The sequence below is a fragment of the Chrysemys picta genome, chromosome 4 (genome assembly GCF_011386835.1).
Source record: "Chrysemys picta bellii isolate R12L10 chromosome 4, ASM1138683v2, whole genome shotgun sequence".
In the NCBI taxonomy this organism is placed as follows: domain Eukaryota; kingdom Metazoa; phylum Chordata; order Testudines; family Emydidae; genus Chrysemys; species Chrysemys picta.
In genome coordinates, this window is record NC_088794.1 from 72,244,846 (window position 1) to 72,270,635 (window position 25,790).

Sequence of the window (25,790 nt, forward strand, 5' to 3'; positions counted from 1 at the left end):
GAGCATGTAGAGATGGAGCGAGAAAGGCCAAAAGCCGTGTAGAGTTGGACCTTGCGAGGGGAATTAAAACCAATAGTAAGAGGTTTTATAGCCATATAAATAGGAAGAAAACAAAGAAAGAAGAAGTAGGACTGCTCAAGACTGTAGCTGGAGTGGAGATTAAGGATAATCTAGGCATGGCAAAATATCTAAATGAATATTTTGCATCGGTCTTTAATGAGGGAAATGAAGGGTTTAGGAATAGTGACAGCGTGACAGAGGGGAATAAAGGAGGGGAGATTACAGTATCCGAGGTAGAAACCAAACTTGAACACCTTAACGGGACTAAGTCGGGCAGACCGGATGATCTTCATCCAAGAATATTGAAGGAACTGGCGCGAGAAATAGCAGGCCCCTTAGCAATAATTTTTAATGAATCTTTAAACTCGGGGGTGGTACCATTGGACTGGAGAATAGCTAATGTGGTTCCTATTTTCAAAAAAGGGAAAAAAAGTGACCCGGGTAACTACAGGCCTGTCAGTTTAACATCTGTAGTATGCAAAGTCCTGGAGAAAACTTTGAAGGAGAAAGTAGTTAAGGACCTTGAGGTCAATGGCAATTGCGACAAATTACAACATGGTTTTACCAGAGGCAGATCGTGCCAAACCAATCTGATCTCCTTCTTTGAGAAAGTAACAGACTTATTAGATAAGGGAAATGCGGTGGACCTAATATACCTCGATTTCAGTAAAGCGTTTGATACGGTACCACACGAGGAACTATTGGTTAAATTGGAAAAGATGGGGATCGATATGAAAATCCAGAGGTGGATAAGGAACTGGTTAATGGGAGACTGCAGCGGGTCGTACTGAAAGGTGAACTGTCAGGTTGGAGGGAGGTCACCAGTGGAGTTCCTCAAGGTTCAGTTTTGGGTCCCATTTTATTGAATCTATTTATTACTGACCTCAGAACCAAATGTAGGAGTGGGCTGATAAAGTTTGCGGATGACACAAAGTTGGGTGGTATTGCCAATTCGGAGGAGGATCGGAATATTCTGCAGGGAGACTTGAATGACCTTGTAAATTGGAGTAACAGAAATAGGATGAAATTTAATAGTAAAAAGTGTAAGGTGATGCATTTAGGGATGACTAACAAGAATTTTAGTTACAAGCTGGGGACGCATCAGTTGGAAGTAACGGAGGAGGAGAAAGACCTCGGAGTCCTGGTAGACCGCAGGATGACTATGAGTCGGCAATGTGACGTAGCAGTGAAAAAAGCCAATGCGGTCTTAGGATGCATTAGGCGAGTTATATCTATTAGGGATAAGGAGGTGCTGCTTCCGTTGTACAAGGCACTGGTTAGACCTCATTTGGAGTACTGTGTGCAGTTCTGGTCTCCCATGTTTAAAAAGGATGAACTCAAACTGGAACGGGTACAGAGAAGGGCCACTAGGATGATCAGAGGAATGGAAAACCTGTCGTATGAAAGGAGACTCGAGGAGCTCGGTTTGTTTAGCCTAACTAAAAGAAGGCTGAGGGGGGATAGGATTGCTCTCTTTAAATATATCAGAGGGATAAATACCAGGGAGGGAGAGGAATTATTTCAGCTCAGTACTAATATGAACATGAGAACGAATGGATCTATACTGGCCGTGGTGAAGTTTAGGCTTGAAATTAGACGAAGGTTTCTAACCGTCAAAGGGGTGAAATATTGGAACAGCCTTCCGAGGGAAACAGTGGGGGCGAAGGACCTGTCTGGCTTTAAGATTAAGCTAGATAAGTTTATGGAGGGAATGGTTTAATGGGATAACGTGATTTTAGTCAAATCAACAGCGTGCCATCGCTGGTAAATAGTATCAATGGCCAATGAGGGTCTGGCTGGAGAATCTTGCCTACATGCTCGGGGTTCTACTGTTCGCCATATTTGGGGTCGGGAAGGAATTTTCCTCCAGGATAGATTGGCAGAGGCCCTGGAGGTTTTTCGCCTTCCTCCGCAGCATGGGGCGGGGGTCGCTAGCTGGAGGATTCTCTGCGACTTGAAGTCTTTAAATCACAGAATTTGGGGACTTCAACAGCTGAGTCAAGGGAAAGGGGTTGGGTCAGCTTGTGTGGCCTGCATCGTGCAGGGGGTCAGACGAGATGATCATAATGGTCCCTTCTGACCTGAAAGTCTGAGTCTATGAGTCTATGAGACTTTTCCTCCCAGGCTCCAATGACTGTCGGAGTAGCCAATCTTTCTTGATGTAGTGGGAATCTCTTGCACGACTATCCCATTCGCAGTAAACAGCAGTACTTTGTGTATCCAGTCTGCAGACCAAGCAAGAGAGCAACAACCTTCAAATCACCACAAAGCTGCCACTGATGTTGGTCATAGTTTATGTACCTCAAAAGTTGTTTCATGTTGTCATAGGTTTCCTTCATATGGACTGCATGACCAACTGGAATTGATGGCAAAACATTGCCATTATGCAGTAAAACAGCTTTAAGACTCGTCTTCGATGAATCAATGAACATTCTCCACTCATCTGGATCGTGAATGATGTTGAGGGCTGCCATCACACCATCGATGTTGTTGCAGGCTACAAGATCACCTTCCATGAAGAAGAATGGGACAAGATCCTTTTGACGGTCACGGAACATGGAAACCCTAACATCACCTGCCAGGAGATTCCACTGCTGTAGTCTGGAGCCCAACAGCTCTGCCTTCCTCTTGGGTAGTTCCAAATCCCTGACAAGGTCATTCAGTTCACCTTGTGTTATGAGGTGTGGTTCAGAGGAGGAGGATGGGAGAAAATGTGGGCCTGTGACATTGATGGTACAGGAACAGAATTTTCATCCTCTTCCTCTTCCTCGTCTGACTCAAGTGAGAATGATTCTGGTGCATCAGGAACTGGCAGTCCTTCTCCGTGGGGTACTGGGCATATAGCTGATGGAATGTTTGGATAATGCAGAGTCCACTTTTTCTTCTTTGACACACCTTTCCCAACTGGAGTCACCATGCTGAAGTAACGATTGCTGGTATGATCTGTTGGCTCTCTCCAAATCATTGGCACTGCAAAAGGCATAGATTTCCTTTTCCTGTTCAACCACTGGCGAAGATTTGTTGCACAAGTGTTGCAGCATATGTGTGGGGCCCACCTCTTGTCCTGATCTCCAATTTTGCAGCCAAAAGAAAGGTGATAGGCTTTCTTAACCATAGTGGTTATACTGCGCTTTTGTGATGCAAAAGTCACTTCACCACAAACATAGCAGAAGTTATCTGCACTGTTCACACAAGTACGAGGCATCTCTGCTCACTTTGACTAAACAGAAATGTGTCCCTTTGCAAAATCAAACACTGACAAATAAGAGAGCACGACACTGTATGATTTCTAGAGCTGATATAGGGCAATTTGTTCAGCAGAGTGATGTAAGCTTCATTGCATCATCCATGACTTCTAGGAATAACATGATGCAATTCATATCATGTATGACGCAATACCAGCTTCAGATTGCATCATTCATTGTTTTGCCTAAAAAGCAAGTACTGTCCAAACCCAGTCATAGATTTATTCATTGATCCAGTCAAAGATGTATTTTAATCATTTCTGGCTTAAATTGAGATCCCTTCCCTTTATAACTCACTTATCCTCCGCCATTCCCAAGTCAAGGGTCGTATATACTGACCCAATAGCATATCTTGAAAACTAGAGCCAATCAACAATTTTAAGCATCATTTTCGTTCTCAGTGACCCAGAATTAGTAAAGTTTGACTACATTTATTTCAGAAGCATTTTGGCTGTAGAGCAGTGTTATAGTTACCTCTTGGAACAGCTCCTGAGCTCCACTCAGGACTAAATCTAGAGTTGCCTCTCCCCTTGTGGGTTCCCGTACCAGCTCCTCCATGAAACAGTCATTTAAAGTATAGAGAAATTTTATCTTTGCATTTCGTCCTGAAGTGAAATGTTCCCAGTCAATATGGGGATAATTGAAATCCCCCACTATTATTGAGTTCTTAATTTTGATAGCCTCTCTAATTTCTCTTAGCATTTCATCATCACTAACACTGTCCTGAGGAGAGAGCAGGGGCCCAAGCTGAGCTGGGGAGCAGAGCTGTGCCAGAGCCAGGGGGCCAGAAAAGCAACTCAGGAAGCCGGTCAGAGCTGGGAGCAGAGTCACGGAAGCAGCCCACAGAGCAGACCCTGTGCTGGGAGCAGGGCTGCAGCCACAGAGCCAGAGATACAGCCCAGGGAGAGCAGATCCTGTGCTGGCAGCAGAGCTGCAGCCACAGAGCCAAAGGGGCCAGAGAAGCAGCCCAGGGGGCTGGAGGCAGAGCAGCAGCATCAGTGCTGAGGCAGAGTGGAGCCGGAGCAAGAACAGTGGAGCTGGGGCTGGAGCAGTCTGAAGCCGGGTGCGGTGAGCAACTGGGGCCAGCCAAGGGGGGACCCTGGGCAAAGGACCCAGCGCAGAAAGACACCCCCAGCCAAAGGTCCTTGTAGGCCAGACTGGGAGGGGGATCTTAACCCGACAGGAGGTGATGCTGAGAAGAAGGGTCCCACCACCCAAAGCCCAGAAGTGTGTGGCCACCACCAGAGCAAGTGTCCAACCCGCAGCATCCCTGCAGCACAGCCAGAGCCTGAGGAGGCGGCCTGGGACCTACAAGGAACAGACTGTGAACTGCCCTGACATCCCAGAGACACTTTTTGTGATGTTCCCTGCCACAGAGCGGTGTGATGTGTTTTCCTTTAACCTTTCCCATTTTTCCTTATTCTTTTTTAAATTAATTGTTGATTAAATAACTTTTATTTGCTTTAAATTGTATGAAATGATCAGTGGGTCAGGGAAGTGTCCCTTGCGGAGAGAGCACCCTGGAGTGGGGACACCCTATCCCCTGTCCCAGGTGACCACAGCAGAGTTAGGGGTCGAGCCCCCCAGGAATCCTGGGCCCAGCCTTGTTGGGGTTAGGAGGACTTTGCCAGACAGGAGACTGGAAGGGGAGTCCTCAAGGGCTGGGAGGCCTCTGGGTCAGGGCCACCCAGAGGATTCAGGGGGCCTGGGGCAATTTCGGGGGCCCCCTTCCATAAAAAAATGCTGCAATACTATAGAATACTATATTCTTATGGGGGCCCCTGTGGGGCCTGAGACAAATTGCCCCACTTGCCGCCCCCCCCCCCCCCCCCCGGGGCGGCCTTGCTCTGGATAGAGGAAGTGGGAGCGAGGACTCAGATCCTTCCGCTGGCCCAGGGGCGGGGAACTTTTTGGCCTGAGGGCCACATCGGGTTTCCAAAATTGTATGGAGGGCCGGTTGGGGAGGCTGTGCCTCCCCAAACAGCCAAGTGTAGTCTGGCCCTGCCCCCTATCCGACTCCTCCTGCTTCTCGCCCCCTGACAGTCCCCCCAGGACTCCTGCCCCATCCAACCCCCCCCCGTTCCCTGGCCCTTGACCGTCCCCGGAACCCCTGCCCCTGATTGCCCCCCCGGACCCTCATCCAACCCCCCCGTCTCATTTCTGACTGCCCTCCTGGGACCCCTGCCCCCATTCAGCCCCCCTGTTCCCTGTCCCCTGACAGCCCCTGGAATCCCCACCCCGATTGCCCCCCGCCACCCCATCCAATCCCCCTATCATTCCTGACTGCCCCCCCGGGACCCCTGCCCCCCATTCAGCCCCCCTGTTCCCCGTCATCTGACCACCCCAACCCCTATCCACACTCCCGCTCCCGACCATAACCCCGAACTCCCCTGCCCTCTATCCAACCCCCCCCCCCAATCCCTGCCAGCTTACCACGCTGCCTGGAGCACCAATGGCTGAAGGCACTACAGCTGTGCCGCCTGGCTGGAGCCAGCCACGCCACCGCGCAGCACAGAGCACCGGGTCAGGCGCTGGCTCTGCTGGTGGGCTGCCCCAGGAGCTCGCAGCCCGCTGCCCAGAGCAGTGTGCTGGCAGCGGGGCGAGCTGAGGCGGCGGGGGAGGGGGAACAGCAGGGGAGGGGCTAGCCTCCCAGGCCAGGAGCTCAGGGGCCGGGCAGGAGGGTCCCGCGGGCCATAGTTTGCCCATCTCTGTGCTAGCCCATTTCACTGGAGTAGTGCAGAAGCCAGGAAAATTCCCCTCAATAGCGGGACCATTCCCCCGCTTACATAAATATAGAATATGAGAAAGCAATTATCTTGCATACTAAATACACAATTATATTCTGTTTCAGAGTGTTGCCTCTTAATACAACCAGTATTCGTCTTCTGTTGTAAGGTCCCAGAACATTGTACTAATACTCTTATGAATATTGGCAGTCTCAAAGGAACTTGAGTGTAGTACTGAGCTTACTTGGGCCAAGTTTTGAAGTAACCTTGGCTAGTTCATGGTTTTGCTTTGAAATTAGAGAAACGTTGGAACCAAAATCAAATCACAGATCTGTGCAGCCTTGAATGTTTGGGTCTGGATGCAAACTTTGTGGTTTGAACCCTTTCTCACTAGTTACACTCAAGGAGAAAAGGGTGTTGTGATTTTATTGAAAAATTAGGTGTATGCTGTTTTTTGGGGGAGGACTTTCACTTTGAGTTTGGGGGTTCATTCAAATTTGAAATGTTGTTGGTAGGGCGGAAGGAGAGTAGAAGAACCTATGCAGATTTGAAACCAAATCCAGAATTTGCACCCAAAACCCAGTGAACTGAAATTGCTAAGCTTCACCCAAATTAGATCTTCATAACAGAAGCTCTGAAAACAAAGCCTTTGTTCACAATCACAAACTAAAACCTATCTGCTGCTAAAGTCATAGAACTTCCCAAGATTAGTAAAGCTGATAAGATCTGTCGTTTCCCTGCTGTCACTAGCCCAGCCACCATTTGTTTTGTACGGGTGCAATAGCAGGGGGCATGAATATATGCACATGCTCCTTATGATGGACCTCACGGCCCTGTTTGTTTTCTTTCCAGAGCAGCGTGAAACTCTTGATAATATGTCTGCTTGCAAATGCCTGTTGGAGTGGTGGTGGTGTCAAAGAAAATCAATGGCAATCCTGTAAGGCCGATATGGGCCAGTGGCAAACTGGCAAACATCCCTTCTCCCCAGTATCCAGGAGGAAGTACTCTGTCATAAATGGCAGGCAGCATTAAATGGTCAGTACAGCTAGCCTTTGTCCAGTGGAGCTCATACAGATGGAAACTGCTTCTTAACTGTCTTCAGGGACCAGTTTAAAGGAAACCGAAGGGGTAATAGTTTCCAGTCATAAAGAAGCCTTACATTCAAATTCATTTGTCTACTCTGTGTTACAGTAGCTGAGGTTTATTCACACTGTTCTTTGGACAACCTAAGGAATTAGATATGCATAAGCAAATATTTTACCACAGTTCTGTGTCTGTTCATGTTTTTGTTTTGTTTTGGTGTAATATTTCCAAGCATTTTTTGTCTACAGTATTGCAAATCCTGAATTAATTAAAAAGTCTTGAAAATGCTTAGACTGATGAAAACACATACAAGGCACAACTAACTTAGGTAGCTATCCATGGATTTCCAAAGAAACATCCAGCATATATGAGACAAAACAGAACAAGAATGAATAACAGATTTCTTTTTTTTAGAATGGCAAGTGGAAAAATATCATTAAATAATCTGTACACAGAGATATGGGTAATTGCACACACAGATGCCCAATAATTTGGCACTCACACATGTAGTTACTGCAGTTAATGTGTAATCATGGTAACTGCAAGCATAAATTAGTTACATGCATTTTTATACACGTAGTTCTGAAAATGTGGCCCTAAATTCACAATTGTATAGAGGACTGATGATCATTTATGCTTCCAGCACTCTCATTTTCAGTCCAAGAAATAGTAATTTAGAGATATTTCAGTTATTTATTTATGACGTTGTACTAAGTACTTTCTAACCCCCCAAAAGGCATAGTTCCTACCTGAAAGAGCTAGGGGACAAAAAAATAAAAACAGACACTCAAAGAAACAAAAATCACACCAAACTGGTATAAGTAGGGCCCTATCAAATTCATGGTCCATTTTGGTCAATTTCATGGTCATAGGATTTAAAAAATCATAAATGTAATGATTTTAGCTCTTTAAATCTAAAATTTACAGTGTTGAAATTGTAGGGGTCCTGACCCAGAAAGGAGCTGTGGGGTGGTCGCAAGGTTATTGTAGGCTGGGTTGCGGTACTGCTGCCCTTACTTCTGTGCTGCTACTGGCAGCGGTGCTGCCTTCAGAGCTGGGCAGCTGGAGAGCGGTGGCTGCTGGCCGGGAGCCCAGCTCTGAAGGCACAGCCGCCACCAGCAGCAGCGCAGAAGTAAGGATGGCATGGTATGGTATTGCCACCGGTCTGCGCTGCTCCTGCAGAGCTGGGCCCTCAGTCAGCAGCTGTCACTCTCCAGCTGCCCAGCTCTGAAGGCAGCAGCGTAGAAATAAGGATGAAATGGTATGGAATTGCCACCCTTGCTTCTGCACTGCTGCTGGCGGGGCACTGCCTTCAGAGCTGGCCACTTGGCCAATAGCTGCTGCTCTTCAGCCTCCCAGCTCTGAAGGCAATTTGAGAAATGCTGGTCTCCCCTGTGAAATCTGTATAGTATAGGGTAAAAGCACACAAAACACCAGATTTCTTGGGGGAGAGACCAGATTTCATGGTCCGTGACATGTTTTTCATGGCCATGAATTTGGTAGAGTCCTAGGTATAAAGAAGGAGTACAACTAAGAAGTAAAATCTTCCAGGTGGGAATTTACCAGAAGATACTACATAATACATTTTTGGGATAAAATATATAGATTCTATGAGTTTGGCGATAATCCACCCATGATTAACTGATTAGTTTCTTTTAAAGGAAATTCTAATTAACTGCTTTACTTGTTTTGTATAAATTTCAATTCACTCACAAGTAATCTGCTAATTTAGGCAATTTCATCCATACCCTGTGCTAATACAGACATTCCTAATATATAGGGTCCAACATATAGGTCCTCAGATAAGTGACATCTATACAACTCTATTACCTTCAACGCTCCAAGAACTTAGCCCATTGCAGAATTCTATCAAAGATGAGCATCCTATACGCATCTTCCTTTCCCCCCCAGTTTAGATTTGTATGTTTTATGTAGAGATACAAGGCAATGTGCCAGATCCAGGCCTGGTCTACACTATGACTTTAATTCGGATTTAGCAGCGTTAAATCGAATTAACCCTGCACCTGTCCACACAACGAAGCCATTTATTTCAAAATAAAGGGCTCTTTAAATCGATTTCTGTACTCCACCCCGACGAGCGGATTAGCGCCAAAATCGATATTGTCATTTCGAATTAGGGTTAGTGTGGCCACAATTCGATGACATTGGCCTCCGGGAGCTGTCCCACAGTGCACCATTGTGACCGCTCTGGACAGCAATCTGAACTCGGATGCACTGGCCAGGTAGACAGGAAAAGCCCCGCGAAAATTTCATTTCCTGTTTGCCCAGCGTGGAGAGCACAGGTGACCACAGATAGCTCAGCTCATCAGCACAGGTAACCATGCAGGCTGATAATCGAAAAAGAGCACCAGCATGGACCGTACGGGAGGTACTGGATCTGATCGCTATATGGGGAGAGGATTCAGTGCTAGCAGAACTTCATTCGAAAAGATGAAATGCCAAAACTTTTGAAAAAATCTCCAAGGGCATGATGGAGAGAGGCCACAATAGGGACTCAGATCAGTGCCGCGTGAAAATCAAGGAGCTCAGACAAGCCTATCAAAAAACAAAGGAGGCAAATGGTCGTTCTGGGTCAGAGCCGCGGACATGCCGCTTCTACGCCGAGCTGCATGCAATTCTAGGGGGGGCTGCCACCACTACCCCACCTCTGACCGTGGATTCCGAGGCGGGGATAATCTCATCAGCTACACCTGAGGATTCTGCGGACAGGGAAGAGGAGGAGGAGGACGAGCTTGCGGAGAGCACCCAGCACTCTGTTCTCCCCAACAGCCAGGATCTTTTTCTCAGCCTGACTGAAGTACCCTCCCAAGCCAATATCCAAGACCATGACCCCATGGAAGGGACCTCAGGTGAGTTTACCTTTTAAAATATAAAACTTGCTTTTAAAACAAGCGTGTTTTTTAATGATTACTTTGCCCTGAGGACTTGGGATGCATTCGCGGCCAGTACAGCTACTGGAAAAGTCTGTTAACGTGTCTGGGGATGGAGCGGAAATCCTCCAGGGACATCTCCATGAAGCTCTCCTGGAGGTACTCCAAAAGCCTTGCCACAAGGTTTCTGGACAGTGCAGCCTTATTCCGTCCTCCATGGTAGGACACTTGACCACGCCATGCTTGCAGCAAGTAATCTGGTATCATTGCATGACAAAGCCTGGCAGCGTATGGTCCCGGTGTTTGCTGGCATTCGAGCAACATCCGTTCTTTATCTCACTGTGTAATCCTCAGGAGAGTGATATCGTTCATGGTAACCTGGTTGAAATATGGGAATTTAATTAAGGGGACAGAGGTGGCCGTTCCTACTGGGCTGTTTGCCTGTGGCTGAAAAGAAATCCTTCCCTGCAGTTAGCCAAGCGTGGGGGCGGGGGGGAGGGGGGGGGAAATTGGCCCTGATCTTTTCAAGTTTGGCTAGCAGGGATCTTCCCTGTTACCAGCCACGCAGTGGGGGGAGGGGTACAGCGATCATCCCAGATAATTCATGGTGGGAGGGAGTGGGGGGGGGGGGTTAGTTTGGTTTCTGCAGGGATCTTCCCTGATACCAGCCACGCGGTGGGGGGAGGGATAAAGCGATCATCCCAGAGAATTGGATGGGGGAGTGGTTAGTTTGTTTGCTGCTGCTGAAGGTTAACAGGAAAACCGCAGCAGTCAATGGGCTTTGCTTGGTATGTGGGAAAGGAGGGCGCAGAAGCCGAAAGACAATGGCTTACCATGGCTGCATGCAAGCTGAAGTCTGTTGCCCAGACCTGCGTCTGTGATCTCTAACACCAAAGCCACAGGCACTCAATATTAAGATGGAAAATGCGACCTTGTACTGAAATCACATGTGCTATGTAATGTGAATAGTGTTGTTCACTATGAAAGAGTATAAGCATTGTTCTGTAAAATGTATCATTTAAAAAACTTCTCTCCTTTTTTTCAACCCTCCCTCCAGCAGCTGCAAATTTTTCAAGCCTCCCTCCTCCATCCCGAAGGCTATCTCAGATAAGGCGGTGGAAGAAAAGAACGTGAGATGAGATGTTCACAGAAATAATGGAATGAACCCGCAATGAAAGAGCTCATTTGAATGAGTGGAAGGACATGGTATCTAAATTTAGGAAAGATGCCAGTGAATGTGAGGTCATGAGGGACGCTCGAGATGAGAGGTGGCAGGCTGCAACGCTGGGGCTGCTGCATGAGCAAACAGACATGCTCCGGTGTCAGGTGGAGCTTCAGGAACGGCAGCAGGATAACAGACTGCCGCTGCAGCCGCTGTATAATCTCCCTCCCCCCTCACCATGTTCCATATCCTCCTCACCCAGACGTGTAAGAACACGGGGCGGGGGAGGCTCCATGCACCCTCCCACTCCACCCCAGTTGACAGCCCAACCAAAAGGCTGTCATTATATTGAATGTTTTCAGTGGCCTTTTACTTCCCTCCTATCCTCCTCCCAAACCTCACCCAGATTACCTTGTCGGTTCTCTCCCTATGTTTATAATCAATTAATAAAGAATACATGATTTTTAAACGATAGTGACCTTATTTCCTTTTAAAGCAAGCTGGGGGAAGGGGGAGGGTGGGTTCCTTACAGAGAATGAGTCAATAAAGGGGGCGGGTTTTCATGAAGGAGAAACAAACAGAAATTTCACACTGTAGCCTGGCCAGTCAAGAAACTGGTTTTCAAAGCTTCTCTGATGCACAGCGCTTCCTGGTGTGCTCTTCTAATCGCCCTGGTGTCTGGCTGCATGTAATCAGCAGCCAGGCGATTTGCCTCAGCCTCCCACCCCGCCATAAAGGTCTCCCCCTTACTTTCCCAGAGATTGTGGAGCACACAGCAAGCAGAAATAACAATGGGAATATTGGTTTGGCTGAGGTCTGAGCGAGTCAATAACGATCGCCAGCGACCTTTTAAACGGCCAAATGCACATTCTACCACCATTCTGCACTTGCTCAGCCTGTAGTTGAACAGCTCCTGACTCCTGTCCAAGCTGCCTGTGTATGGCTTCATGAGCCATAGCATTAAGGGGTAGGCTGGGTCCCCAAGAATAACTATTGGCATTTCAACATCCCCAACGGTCATTTTCTGGTCCGGGAAGTAAGTCTCTTGCTGCAGCTGTTTAAACAGATTAGTGTTCCTGAAGACGCGAGCGTCATGAACCCTTCCTGGCCAGCCCACATTGATGTTGGTGAAACGTCCCTTGTGATCCACAAGTGCTTGCAGCACCATTGAAAAGTACCCCCTGCGGTTTATGTACTGGGTACCCTGGTGCTCCGGAGCCAAGATAGGGATATGGGTTCCATCTATCGCCCCACCACAGTTAGGGAATCCCATTGCAGCAAAGCCATCCACTATGGCCTGCATATTTCCCAGAGTCACTACCTTTCGTAGCAGCACCTGAGTGATTGCTTTGGCTACTTGCATCACAGCAGCCCCCACAGTAGATTTGCCCACTCCAAATTGATTCCCGACTGACCGATAGCTGTCTGGAGTTGCAAACTTCCACAGGGCTATCGCCACTCGCTTCTCAACTGTGAGGGCTGCTCTCATCTTGGTATTCTGGCGCTTCAGGGCAGGGGAAAGCAAGTCACAAAGTTCCATGAAAGTGCCCTTACGCATGCGAAAGTTTCGCAGCCACTGGGAATCATCCCACACCTGCAACACTATGCGGTCCCACCAGTCTGTGCTTGTTTCCCTTGCCCAGAATCGGCGTTCCATGGATAGAGCCTGCCCCATTAACAACATGATCTCCTAAGCACCGGGGCCCGCGGTTTGACAGAATTCTGTGTCCATATCCTCATCACTCTCGCTGCCGTAGCCTACTCCTCGCCGCCAGGTTTTGCAGGTTCTGGTTCAGCATAAACTGCACGATAACGCGCCAGGTGTTTACAATGTTCATGACTGCTGTCTTGAGCTGAGTGGGCTCCATGCTTGCCATGGTATGGCGTCTGCACTATTCACCCAGGAAAAAGGCGCGAAACGGTTGTCTGCCGTTGCTTCCCTGGAGAGGGGGGAGGATATACCCAGAACCACCCACGACAATGTTTTTGGCCCCATCAGGCATTGGGATCTCAACCCAGAATTCCAATGGGTGGAGGAGACTGCGGGAATCATGGGATAACTATGGGATAGCTACCCACAGTGCAGTGCTCCAGAAATCGACGCTAGCCCCGGTACATGGATGCACACCACCGAATTAATGTGCTTAATGTGGCCGCATACATTCGACTTTATACAATCTGTTTCCAAAATGTGAATTATATAAATTCGGATTAATCCCGTAGTGTAGACATACCCCCAGGCTCCCCTGTGGCCTCCCTGTGCTGATCAACTAGTGCAAAACCACCTCAAAGTCATCTTAATTTACATGAGGTTCCCACTGTCTAAAGGAATCTCAAGGTGGCATAATGCTGGCATAGTAGCTTCCGCACTAACCTTTTAAAGCCCTTGGCCCTGATGAAGACAACTTTGCATGACAATACCCCACTTCCTTCACATAAAGTCCACTCAATCTCACTCTGACCGCTTATTTGTTATATGTACAAAGATTTCTCTTTAGATTAAATCAACTTCTTTTACAACTGGGATGTAGAAACCATTTTCCTGGATTGTTGGTGGTTCATTGCATCTAGAGGGTTAAGTCACCAAAGATGTTTGGGTCTTTATAATAACTATAGTCATAGGGTAAAATTCAGAGTATCCGAACAAGGCCTAAACACCTCACAAATACGAATTTTGCACTCAAAATAGGGCTTATGTGGGACTTAAGGGAAGCATCGACCTTGTGCTGGTCCCTTGTGTAGGCATGAATTGCACTCATGATAATAAATTGGCTTTGGGTTCTGATAAAACTTTGTACTCCAAAGTGCAATTGGCGATCTGATGAGTTAATTGTGTGAGCCCTCAATTGATGTTTATGCTGTGGTTACCTGAAAGTCATGGGAATATATGAGTTCTGAGCTTAGTTATTCCTGATAAAGAGAGACAAAGAACTGCCAGAACAGTGGGTAGACTAGTATCCCGATAGGGATTCCCGCCAATTCCTTAGCATCATAGATATATTCAGTAACTAATTACTTTCAGCAGACCAGTTTGTTTATGTGACAGCTGCAAAGCAGTACATGAGGCACAATAAGGAGATGAATCCGGTTTTATTAAAGGAAAGTGTCACACCCTTCTAAGATATTCATAACTAAGAATATTTCCTATATGAAATATACCCATTGCAAAGAACGGTCTTTGTTCCCTGTCCTTAATCTCGTCATTATAAGGAGAAAGACTCAAGTAGATTACCTGGACCTCTTCTGTTCCTACAGTTCCCGTGTTACTCGACAAATGTGAAATTCCTCCCATGCCAAATGAATTTAAAAGATGTGAAAAGGCTTTTGATGTTAGTCTGTGGTGAGGTGAAGTCACCTGATATGCTTTACATTCTCAACATCCTGTGTAAGGCTGTCAAATGTATTAGCTCATGTGACACAATGAGGATAATGTGGGTTATTTTAATACAGTATTCCATATAATAACAGGACAGCATGATTGCAAATTACTGTATAATCACTTTTCAGTACCATTCGTTCCAATGGATCCATTGAGTGGTTACCATGAGGTTATTACAAAATACCGTGTAATATTTTTGGTAGTTCAATCCCTGTCAGCACTGTGGTATTCAGTTCTCTATTTGCAAAGTGCCAGTTCATTTTACAGTGGAGCTGAGTGTACAAATTAAATATTTATTTGCCCCGTTGTTATTTTACAAAACCAAAGCTATTTTGTGTGTGGATGCATTGTAGCCCAAGGAGATCTCTGTGTTGGATTGTCTGAATAGATACTTTGGCATTTTTAAAAGTATACTATTTATGTAATTTAGTATGTTTTGTGGCATGCATACTAATTTTAAAAAAATGCATCAGATATTACCCAGTAGACTAGAAAGGCTCCTTCGCGGCTGTTATGGTCTAACAGGTAAATACATATTTTGGAATGCGTACTAATTTAAAAAAAACATGAATTCTTTATTCAAGAGATGCTATACTAGGTAAATATATATCTAGGCACTTTTTTTAACAGCTGATTTTTCATCCTGAAGAGTCTATATCAGCTTTGAGGTAGCTGCCGCCACCATTTATTGGAAAAATAATATACATTTTCAAAGCTAGCATGCATGCCAGAGTGCTAAAATTGCATGTTGTCATTAATGCACATTTGCATAGTGCCCATTGGAAGTAGGTTCCTAATAAGCCAATATACCATAGTTTTATGGAATGCTGTCTTTATTTTGCTAGTTATTGGACAGATGGATTGTTGTTGCTCAGTCAGAAGCATTATGGGTAGTCAATTTAGCTGCTAGACCCCCACGTTAATTCCTCAATGCTGCAAAACCCTTAGGACATTTTGGTGAGAGATTTAAAACAATATAAATACATAGAAATTAACATAGTCTAAGTGCTTTACAAACATTAACTACTTCGTCTTCGCAGCACTCCTGAGTTGGGTGTGTACTATTATGCTTATTTCACAGCAGAGGAAACTGAAGCACTGTGAGGTTAAGTGACTTGCCCAAGGTAACATAGTTAACCAGTGTCTGAGCGAGGAAGGGGAATGCACTGTCTCCTAAAAACACAGTTTTCTAAACAAGTTTGTCACTCTTTTGTTTTTGTTTTTATACAAATACCCAAAGTTTTTCTTCCATATTTCACATTATTAAGCTGGGATTCTGAAAATGCTATTTTACAAGCACAACAGTTTCTGGCAGCATCTGAAATCACCATAACATATAGGGTGCGGAAAGGGTCTGTGTTAGATATGCTGCCACTGCTTTCTCCATAGGAGTGCCAAGAGCATGGTTATATTAAATTATATAGCACTAAGCCCAGTAGGTCATTAAAATGGTTTAGAAAATGTCTGTATAATATAGTTATAAAGATAACTTAGCCCTATCTACAGATGGCGGAACTATGACTTTCATTCATGTGCCAAGCATGTACTACAATAATTATAATACTACACTCATAAAACACAATTGCTACATGCACACAGAGCTCAGCTACAGCTCAGCAGATGGAAATGTGATTATACCCCCAGCCTCAAAAGAAATCAATCTATGATATTTTGAGTAAAAAAGATGGTGACGGAAATATTATGCTACATAGTCTGTGTCATTACAAGCCGGTAATTTATGCTTTGCATGCTAACTGAACTGCCTTTCTTGTCTTAGTTTGAGCGACAATGCATTTTTTCATATGGGAGGAAGCAACAAAATAATAGAGTGAAATTAACCAATCAAAATCATGGTAAATAAAAGTCTCTCTCTCTTTCTCTCTTTTTAAGACTCAAGAGGCAGCTGGCACTCTCAGGCTTTGTTATATTGAGGAAAGAGAACAGCAAACTGCATGCAGTATAGATTCAGGCTCATTGAAACTAATGGCATGAATGATCTCACACCATTGTAGTAAGACGGAGATTTACTGTGCTTAGTAGAGAACCCATATTATGGAGAAAAGCATCGATCTACTTCCACATTTTATTCACATGAACGACAAACAAGTTATTCAGTACTATGCAGTCACATTCAATTCCTTAGTGTCTAAGTCACAATGCCCTCCAAGTGCCTTGTACTTTACAGCTGTGTGGAGCACCTAGCCAATAACTACTTGTCTCCATTTTACAGCCAACAGAAGAAGTTTATTAGCCCTCTTACTTGACCAGTTTACAGCTTAGACTTGTGCTTGCTGGAAAATTTTAGCCATAACCTTTGATTCCTACAATAACTTATTCACATCTTACAATGTACTCGTTTTGATAAAGTATTATGGAGAAGCAGTGAATACAATACACAGTGCAAAGTAGCCATGAACTGGACATTCTGATTCTGAACCCCTGGCCCAAATAGTGAGTTTTGTGCTGGCTGCATAGCACAGATAGGACAGCAAAGTTAATCTAAAAATAAATGAAAATATCAATAACAAGAGGGTATTCAATTCAATATGGGATCTTGGGCCTTGATTCATTGACAGTTATCACTGAAGCTGTTTCTTTGGCATAGCAAAAGTGGGGAAAGTCATGGCTATTTTACTTAGGTGTCATCATTTTAGGTTGTAAAAGAAACCCTGGGAAACTATCGTCATTATTACTACGTTTACTTTGCATTATAAAAGTGTTAAAGAGTTGTCACACATAGTTTAAAAGCATATAAAATTAGTCAACAACCAAAATACTTATATGGTCTGATTCTCTGATGTGTTTGGAATGCTTTGCCTCAGAGTATCAGTGCAAACCAGTCCCACCCACTGGAGGATGCTCTTTGCATAGGAGGCTCCTCAGCTGGAGCAGAGCCACTCCTACTTTCTGGCTGTCAGTTCAGGGTTTGTGGCTCAAGGGCAGAGGACATGACTGGGATGTCCCTGTGCACCAGCAGTTCCTGGCTGCTGTAATGGGCTGTTGGGGCCATTGTAAGCTCATGTTGACAGCAGCCTTCAGAGATGTGTGATGGGATCCCCGGGATCCCAGCAGCCTGGGACTGTGGGACTGCTGTGCCCCCTTAACTCTCCAGCCTGGGCAGTCTCTCACAATGTTTTGCTAGTGACAAGTAGCAAACCCCTCCAGGCGCTGTTATCACTCGGCACAATCGCATGTGGAGCCCCCATCCAGCTAGATTGCAATGAATGCTCCCAAAGCCACTCATGAATCACACAGAGAAAGGCACCTATCAAATCTCCCCAGCTCCCAGCCTCTGCTCCCAGACAAGCAGTGAAAATGTATTAATTGGTTCACCACTTCATCAATGGAAAGTGGATATACACCAGCCTTTGTAAACTTGAGCAGATTTACCACACACTTCAGGCAAACTCACTGGTAAAGATAAACAGGATAACAAGTTTATTGATTACAAAAGATAGATTATAAGTGATTATAAGTGATAGGCAAAAAGTCAGCTTGGTTACCAAAATAAAATAAAATATAAGCATGCAGTCTAAACTCTCAACCCTATTAGACTGGGCAACAGCTAGATTAAGCAGTTTTTTTCACCCCACTGGATATTGCAGTTCATAGTACACAGGTTTCACCCTTGAAACCTGGGCCAGTCTCCTCCGTTGGAGTCTTCAGTCTTCTGAGTGTCCTTGTTGCTTGCAGCAAAGGTGTGGGGAGGAGAGCACAAGTCCAGGTCTGGTGGGCATTGCTGAGTCCCCAGGAAAGGTTGAACAATTCCCCTGGTGTGGCCTTGTGCAAGTGAATCATTGCATTGTAGCTTCCTTGCTGGATAATGGCTGTTGATGGTTGTTCAACACCCACCTAGGCATTGGTTACTTTCCTTGCTGTTGTCTCTGGGGAGCTAATATCTGGCCGATTCCACAACGTACAGCATGTTTTAGTGACAACCATATAACACAATCTCATATCGTCATATGCACAAATGATAGACATATTTAGATAGGTTATGTTCTGCTGAAAGTCATTGTTCTATCTCCTCATTCCTCACATGGTCTGCTTTATATGCAACATTGCAATTATATATAAATAAGGAATAGGGGGTTACAGGGTGCTCCCCTGAGGTATAGAATGTCACAAGGTGACTAAAAGTCATCTTTGCTCCCTACTTCCTCAACCATACCAAGCACTTCTTGGCTACAGCTGAATATCTAGACCATAGAATATATCTATATGGATAATATTGTTACAGATCTATATGTAGACTATCTGTATAGTATGTCTCATTTTGATAAAGCATATTACACATGCCTTAATTGCATAGTGTTATTAATCTCCATTAATTTCGAACACATTTATACAAAGAAAAGGGGGTAAAAAAACATAACTTTTTAAAATGGACCCCCCCAAAAGTCACGCTTTAGTCATGGGAATTACGGCTGTGAAAAACCTACAGCCTTAGTTATCAGACATACTTTGCACCTATCTGTTGCCTTTCACCCCAGGACATTAAAGAATTATATGCTAAATGACTAAGTAAGCACAACTTCCCAGTGAGTGTGATTATCATGGTTATCTTTATAGGCCGAGGCTATGTCTATGTTACAGCTGGGATTGACGCTCTGAGATTGATCCACCGGCAGTCGATTTAGCGGGTCTAGTGAAGACCCACCAAATTTACAGCAGATCGCTCTCCAGTTGACCCCTGTACTCTACCCCCGATGAGAAGAGTAAGGTAAGTTGACGGGAGAGTTTCTCCTGTCTACCCCCCGCCCCCACCCCCCGCAGTGTAAACCCGCGGTAACTCGACCTAAGGTATGTTAACTCCAACTACGTGAATAATATAGCTGGAGTTGTGGGCTATGTCTACATTGCGGTAGTGTAGACATAGCCCAAGAAACATTAAATGATTTTCCCAAGGTCAGAAAGTTAATTGGTGGTGGGTCCAGGGGGAGTCTTGCTAACTGCTAGAGTATACCCTGCTGGCTGAAGACAGACATTGAGCATAGAACCAGATAGACATGCAAGAGAGAACTTCCTGGAGCCAGAGGGCTTTTTGTGTTATAATTGCATTCTCCAGATTTTCAATTTGGTTCTGAATTTTTCTGATTGATTCTTGCACTTCACTTCTTATGATGGCATCAAGGAAAAATAAAGGTCCCAGTTTAAAGAAAAAGATAACTTAGTTTTCAGAATAGAATCCATCATTGCCTGGAGCAGAGTGCAAGATTCTTCACAGTCTCCACAAAATAAGTGAGACAGCGTGTTCAATGACTTACTTTTAATGAACCATGAGGGCCTTGGTTGGGCAATTTGAATTACTGGTAGCACAATTTCATAATTTTGGAAACATACACAATAGAGCAGCAACTGGAGACAAAGAGTTTTCAGGCCCAGGAAATAAAGTTTGATTGTGCAATGACCTTATCAAACAGTTTAATAAAAGAAAATAAACAGCTCCAGTACTGAGAAGTTCTGGGAAATCAACTCTAGGCACAAACACAGTCACATGCTTTCCCTTTCTGCAAGACAGAATGGTTCTGAACCTTCCTTCTTTCAATTGCATGCTAGAGATGTTGGAGCTGGATGGGCCTAAGGGACTAATTTTCAAATAGAAATAGCTTTATTTTTTTACCTTGCAGTACCTAAGGCTCTGTGCTGGAGCATGGGTTTCCGTAGAAAGAGATGATGGGTACATTGTATGGCCTCGGTTTTCAAACATGGTCTCCAAAATTACAGGTGCCAGGTTGTGCCTGTAATTGAATGCAGGTACTATTATTTGCATCAGCAGTCACACCGACTTAAAAGTCGAATACCTGATTTTACATACAAAACTCATCCACTTTTTTCTCTTTCAGATGTTTCTCTCTCTCTCTCTCTCTCTCTTGCTCTCTCAATCTCTTTCTCAGGGTACGGCTACACTACCCACTGGATTGGCGGGTAGTGATCGATCCCTGATTGCTCTGTTGTTGACTCCGGAACTCCACCATGGCAAGAGGCGGAAGTGGAGTCGATGGGGGAGTGGCGGCCGTCGATCCTGCACTGTGAGGATGCAAATTAAGTGATTCTAAGTCGATCTAAGATACGTCGACTTCAGCTACGCTATTCTCTAGCTGAAGTTGCGTATCTTAGATCGATCCCCCCCCCCCGTGTAGACCAGGTCTCAGCAAAATCAAAGCAAGGTTAAAAACATTGTAGAATATTGCCTGGCATGTGCTTAGAGTACTGAGATGTTACTTACAGTACATGTGGGGCAAAAGTCTTTCATCAGATGCACATTGTGGGTTTCAGAGTTCAGATCTCTCTCCTCAAAATCCAGCCTTTTGGTTAGTAATCCTACACTATTATATACTAAACTGGTAGCTCCTGTAACATGACAATTTGAATATTTGTTACTTTCAAGACCAAATTCCAGTCCCAATCAAGTCAATGGCAAAGCTGTCTTTGACTACAATGGAACTACATTTTAACTCTAATTACACATACAATAACAATAGTAGTCTAACACTCTTCTCTCCCATCTTGTTCAGTCACTCTGATTCTCATCTTCACACCTTATGTCATTGTATTGCCTATTTAAATTGAAATTTTGGGTCAAGGATCTTGTTTTATTATTATGTCTGTAAAGCATACCATAGCAATGACACTAGGCAAGTAAACAATAAGAGTATAATAGGAAGGGTTATTAATAATTAGAATGATTAGTAAGGAGGAAAAGGGTGGTTTTGTGGTTACTGCATGGAATTGAGAGAGGTGGATTCTATACCTGGTTCTGCCATAGATTTCCTGTGTAACATGGGGTATGTCACTTAATCTCCCTTTGCCTCAGTTTTCCAATCTGTAAAACTGGCATAAACACTGCTTATCTAGATTACTTCCTGGGTGCTTTGTGAAGCTGAATTCATTACTGTTTGTAAAGCACTCTGAAATCCTTGATTAAAGCCAAAATATTCTGCACTCCTTAAACATGTGAAACTTTTACTGAAGGTAAGTTCTATTCATAGTAAGAATACATAATGATAAAGTAAATTGAAAGGTATATAGTGCTTTCAAAGTTTGAAAGTTTCCAGTGCTAAGCCTGGTCCTGTCCTCCATTTAACTCAATGGGAGATATGGACACTCAATATCTTTGAAAATCAAGTAACGCCATATTTTTAAAGGGGTAGGCACCTAATGGGATTTTGAAAAGCACCTAGGTTTTCAGCTCCACTGATTTTAGGTACCCATGCTCTTTTGAAAATCCCATTAGGCAATTTTCTGCATCTTTAGGTGTCTATGTATCTTTAAAAATCTGACCTTTAGATGCTTGTTTACATAGCTTGTATGTCAAATAAGGATTTAGGTGCTTAATTTTAGGCACCAAAGTTTGAAAATGTTACAAACCATTTCACTTTGATCAGCCCTCTGGCATGTGCTATAAAGACATCTAGTGTCAGTCAGAATTTTTCTCAGAGTCATACATTTTAATCAATCAACCTAATTCAAATTGTTAAACTCTTTTCTAGAGAATTATTGATGAATTTAATTTTCCTCTTTTTCAATTTGTAAAAAAATTGTTGATGCCAAAAAAATGTCATGTGTCAGTCTACATTATTTGCTGAATTATTTGTGTTATTTTTTCCCTACATAACAAGGTCTGGAACAGTTCATTGGAAGTTTTCAATTTTCAGACTTCACAGCTGATGTGATATTGTTTCTGTTTCCTTACTGGATAACTTAACAGCATGAATTTTGAATGTCAGATATTGTAATTATATGTAGAACTAGAAATTCATTTTTGTGGCAAATATTTAAGTATTCAAGTTTAAATTTTGTTAAGTATTTGTTCAAAAAAGAAAACGGTAATTGATCTTGAATGTGGTTTGATCAAATTTTAATTTTGAATTTGAGCAAATATCTATAGAAATTTTCCATATTCTTTGCTCAGCTTTACTGCTACCCCTATGGACATGACTCACTACCATACTGTTACACCCTGCTCATGTGGGGTGAAATAGGCCTTAAGTAGGGCTGAACTGGCTTCCTTCTTTGCCAGGATGAATTTCACTCAAAGGATATAGCTATCATGAAATCTTTCATGCCTCTTGCCATACATCTACTCATGGTTCTTCTTGCCTTTGATTATTAAAATTTGTTTCATCATATACTGATGCCAAATGTACGATGAAACACAAACATACATTCAAGAAAGTTGAACATTGTAGCACCCGCTCCAGCTGGAAGGGGTTGGAAAAGCCCTGCAGAGGGCTGGGGCTAGGGAAGGGAGCAAAACCCCGGCTGATTGGGGGAAGTGTCTGAAGCTGGAGCCATGCCCCAAACAGACTAACTGGGCCTTATCAGAAGGCCAGGCAGCCAGAAGCTCCCCAGTCTCTCCTCTAGCTGTGGAGGGAGACAGGCCTGGCTGCTGGAAGGTTGAGAGGTACCTGGGAGTGAGGCAGGGCTGGGGAAAAGCCAGAGGAGCAGGGGAGCTACAGGCTGGCGACTCCCCAGGCTGTAGGGCTGGGTTCTAGGCCCATAGAGGTACTGAGGGTGGAAGAAGGCAGCAGGCCAAACCCCCCTTGCCAGTGATGAGTGGCATACACTGCCGTCTGCCCCAGGGAACGGGGGCTAGTTGGTGACTGGCAGTAGCCTTACACTAAGGCAAGGTGGGGATAGGGGGTGGGGGTTCCCCTGGGTGGGGAAATCCTGAGGCTGAGGGGTTACTGCCAGAGGGGCAGCACACCAGAGAAAGGGGCACCGGGGTCCAGGAGGGACATGGGGCCAGCGGTAAGGTGGATCACTGGTCTGCAGAGGGCGCTCCTGGGTCGATGAGCTAATTCCCATAAGAGACTAGCAGGAGGCGCCGCAGGGGTGAGTCCACACACGCTTACAAACGTAAATACGAAACTGTGCACTCAGCCAGGTTCCAATTAGATAAATGTACGTATAAGGGGACTGCCAATTTTATAATGCTACACTCATTTAGAAAACTAGATACTTGTGTGCTAACGGTGGAATATTCTTAGCTTTTCAGTGTGCTCTTATAATGATTTGCACTTACACTATATTTCTGATAAATTCTAACTTCAGCTGAAGTGGCCATAAGAAAACAACATTCTTGTCAACATTTTAAGACTTACTATTATATATTATTTGAATTACTGTAGCGCTTAGGAGCTATTATTGTGAACCCACTGCACTAGGCACAGTACAAACTCAGAACAAAAAAGATGGTCCTTCCCCGTAGTTTTAGGCTCATGAGTTCCTGGGTGTAATAGATTATTTTGCAAATATTGAATATGTGAACTTCATTAGAAGAAATGAAAAATGATTGCAAATTTGTCACATTTTAAAAGGAAAGTTACTGTAAGGCAATACTAATCACACATATTCAGATGTGGCTGATGCTGCCATGAAACTTGACACACATCTTGAAGAACTCCTAAAGAACCTTTATTCAGAGAAAAAAATCCCTATTTAACCCTAATGCCAGCATGAAAAAGATAATCAGGCTTTTAGGGTTGACTCAAGATTTTAGGGGATAACTCAACTGATGACTTGTGTAGCCCCAGACAACACCTTAGCTGCCTTGGTTAAATGAATGAGATGTGCAAGTATTGTTATGAATTTTTAAACTAAACATATGTTTTGACTATTGATTGTCAAAAGGAAAATTCATGACCACTTTGACTTCTGGGTTTGCTTATTATATTTTTGACTTTCTCTCGGCTATTACTAGACTTAGCTTTAAAGGGTTTCCAATTTGCCAGTCCATTTGTCTTTACTTTACCCTTTTTAAATGACAGCTTTAGTTTCCCCAGCATTATATTTTTCTTTTGTTGTCTTATTTTCAGGAACTATCATACATGCTTGGGCTGCGCTGCTTTCCACTCACATGACTGACAATATGAGATTGTTACTATTGCCACTCTAAGGGCTTGTCCACACTGGCAAGTTTTGTCGCCAAAACAACAATAGCGTACACACTGCATTGGGACTTTAAAAAAAAAAACCCGCGCCCAGTTTTGGTGACAAAATACTTCCACCCTGCGAGAGATTTTTGTCTTTTCCCCTCCCTTTATTGTCAACAAACAGCCAGTGTAGGCACTACAGCTTTTTTTTTTTTTTTTTCAATTTTATTGGGCTCCAGAAAGTGTCCCACAATTCCAAGGCTGCCGCTCTGGTCAGCAGTTTGAACTCCGCTGCCCTGCAACCAACCCGCCCTTCCCCCTTGCAAGCCCTGGGAATTTTAAATCTCAGTTCCTGCTTGCTGGCTTCCCAGGTGAGCATGGCTGGCTATTGCACCAAATGAGCTCCCATTTCGACCACCGCTGAGTTGTTGGATGTGATCAGTATATGGGGAGAGGAGTCTGTTCAGTTGTAGCTCTGAGTGACCTGTAGAAATTGGGGCACACATGGGCAAATTTCTCGAGGCTTGTGTGAAAAGGCTATGATTGGGGCATGCAGCAATGCAGAGCGAAGCTGAAGGAACTGAGACAGGTGTACTATAAGGTGCGGGAGGTGAACCATCGCTCCGGTAGTGCACCTAAGATCTGCCACTTCTATAAGGAGCTGAATGCTATCCTCGGTGGTGACCCTACCTCCATTGCCAATAGCCTCGTGGATACTTTGCAGGCAGCAGAAAGAGGGGATAACTCAGAGGCTGAAATCCTGGATGGAGGATGTGGAGCTCCCAGAAGGATCGCCTGGTGGAGCAGGCAGCCAGGAACTTTTCTCCATTCCACAAGCGCTCAACTGGGAGCAGGAAGCAGCTGAGACGCTGGGAAAGTTGCTGCGGCTTGTATGGGGAATCGAAAAGTGGAAGGCAGGTAGTGTTTTCTGTGAGCTGGACATTGCCCTGTGTAGCTAATCTGCATTGCCAAGCAGCAGGGCCGGCTCCAGGGTTTTGGCCACCCCAAGCAGCCAAAACAAAACAAAACAAAAAGCCGCGATCTAAAAAAAGCCGCAATCGCGATCTGCGGTGGCAATTTGGCGGAAGGTCCTTCACTCCCAGGCGGAGTGAGGGACTGTCCGCCGAATTGCCGCTGAATACCTGGACGTGCCGCCCCTCTCCAGAGCGGCTGCTCCAAGCACCTGCTTGAGAAGCTGGTGCCTGGAGCCGGCCCTGCCAAGCAGGGTGTCGATGGACCTCGAAACCTGCAGGGAATCCTCCAGAGACAGGCTCTGGAAAGTTTCCAAGAGGTACTTGTTAATTCTCTGCCACAGATTCGAAGGGATTGTAACCTTGTTAGTTCCCCCATTGTAGCAAACTGTACC

The 25,790-nt window shown here is 44.7% G+C and overlaps 1 long non-coding RNA gene across 2 annotated transcripts in view; it reads left to right on the forward strand.

Moving 5' to 3' along the window:
- LOC135983092 (uncharacterized) overlaps positions 1 to 24,203 on the forward strand; it is a 64,220-nt gene extending 40,017 nt beyond the window's left edge. The window contains exons 3-4 of one of the 2 annotated variants that reach the window (XR_010600576.1): positions 19,119 to 19,269; positions 20,393 to 24,203. This is a non-coding gene — a long non-coding RNA (uncharacterized LOC135983092). Of the gene's footprint in view, positions 1 to 6,883; positions 7,948 to 19,118; positions 19,270 to 20,392 lie in introns of those variants that run through there. The other variant, XR_010600577.1, reaches the window with a different exon arrangement.
- Positions 24,204 to 25,790: the final 1,587 nt, after the last annotated feature.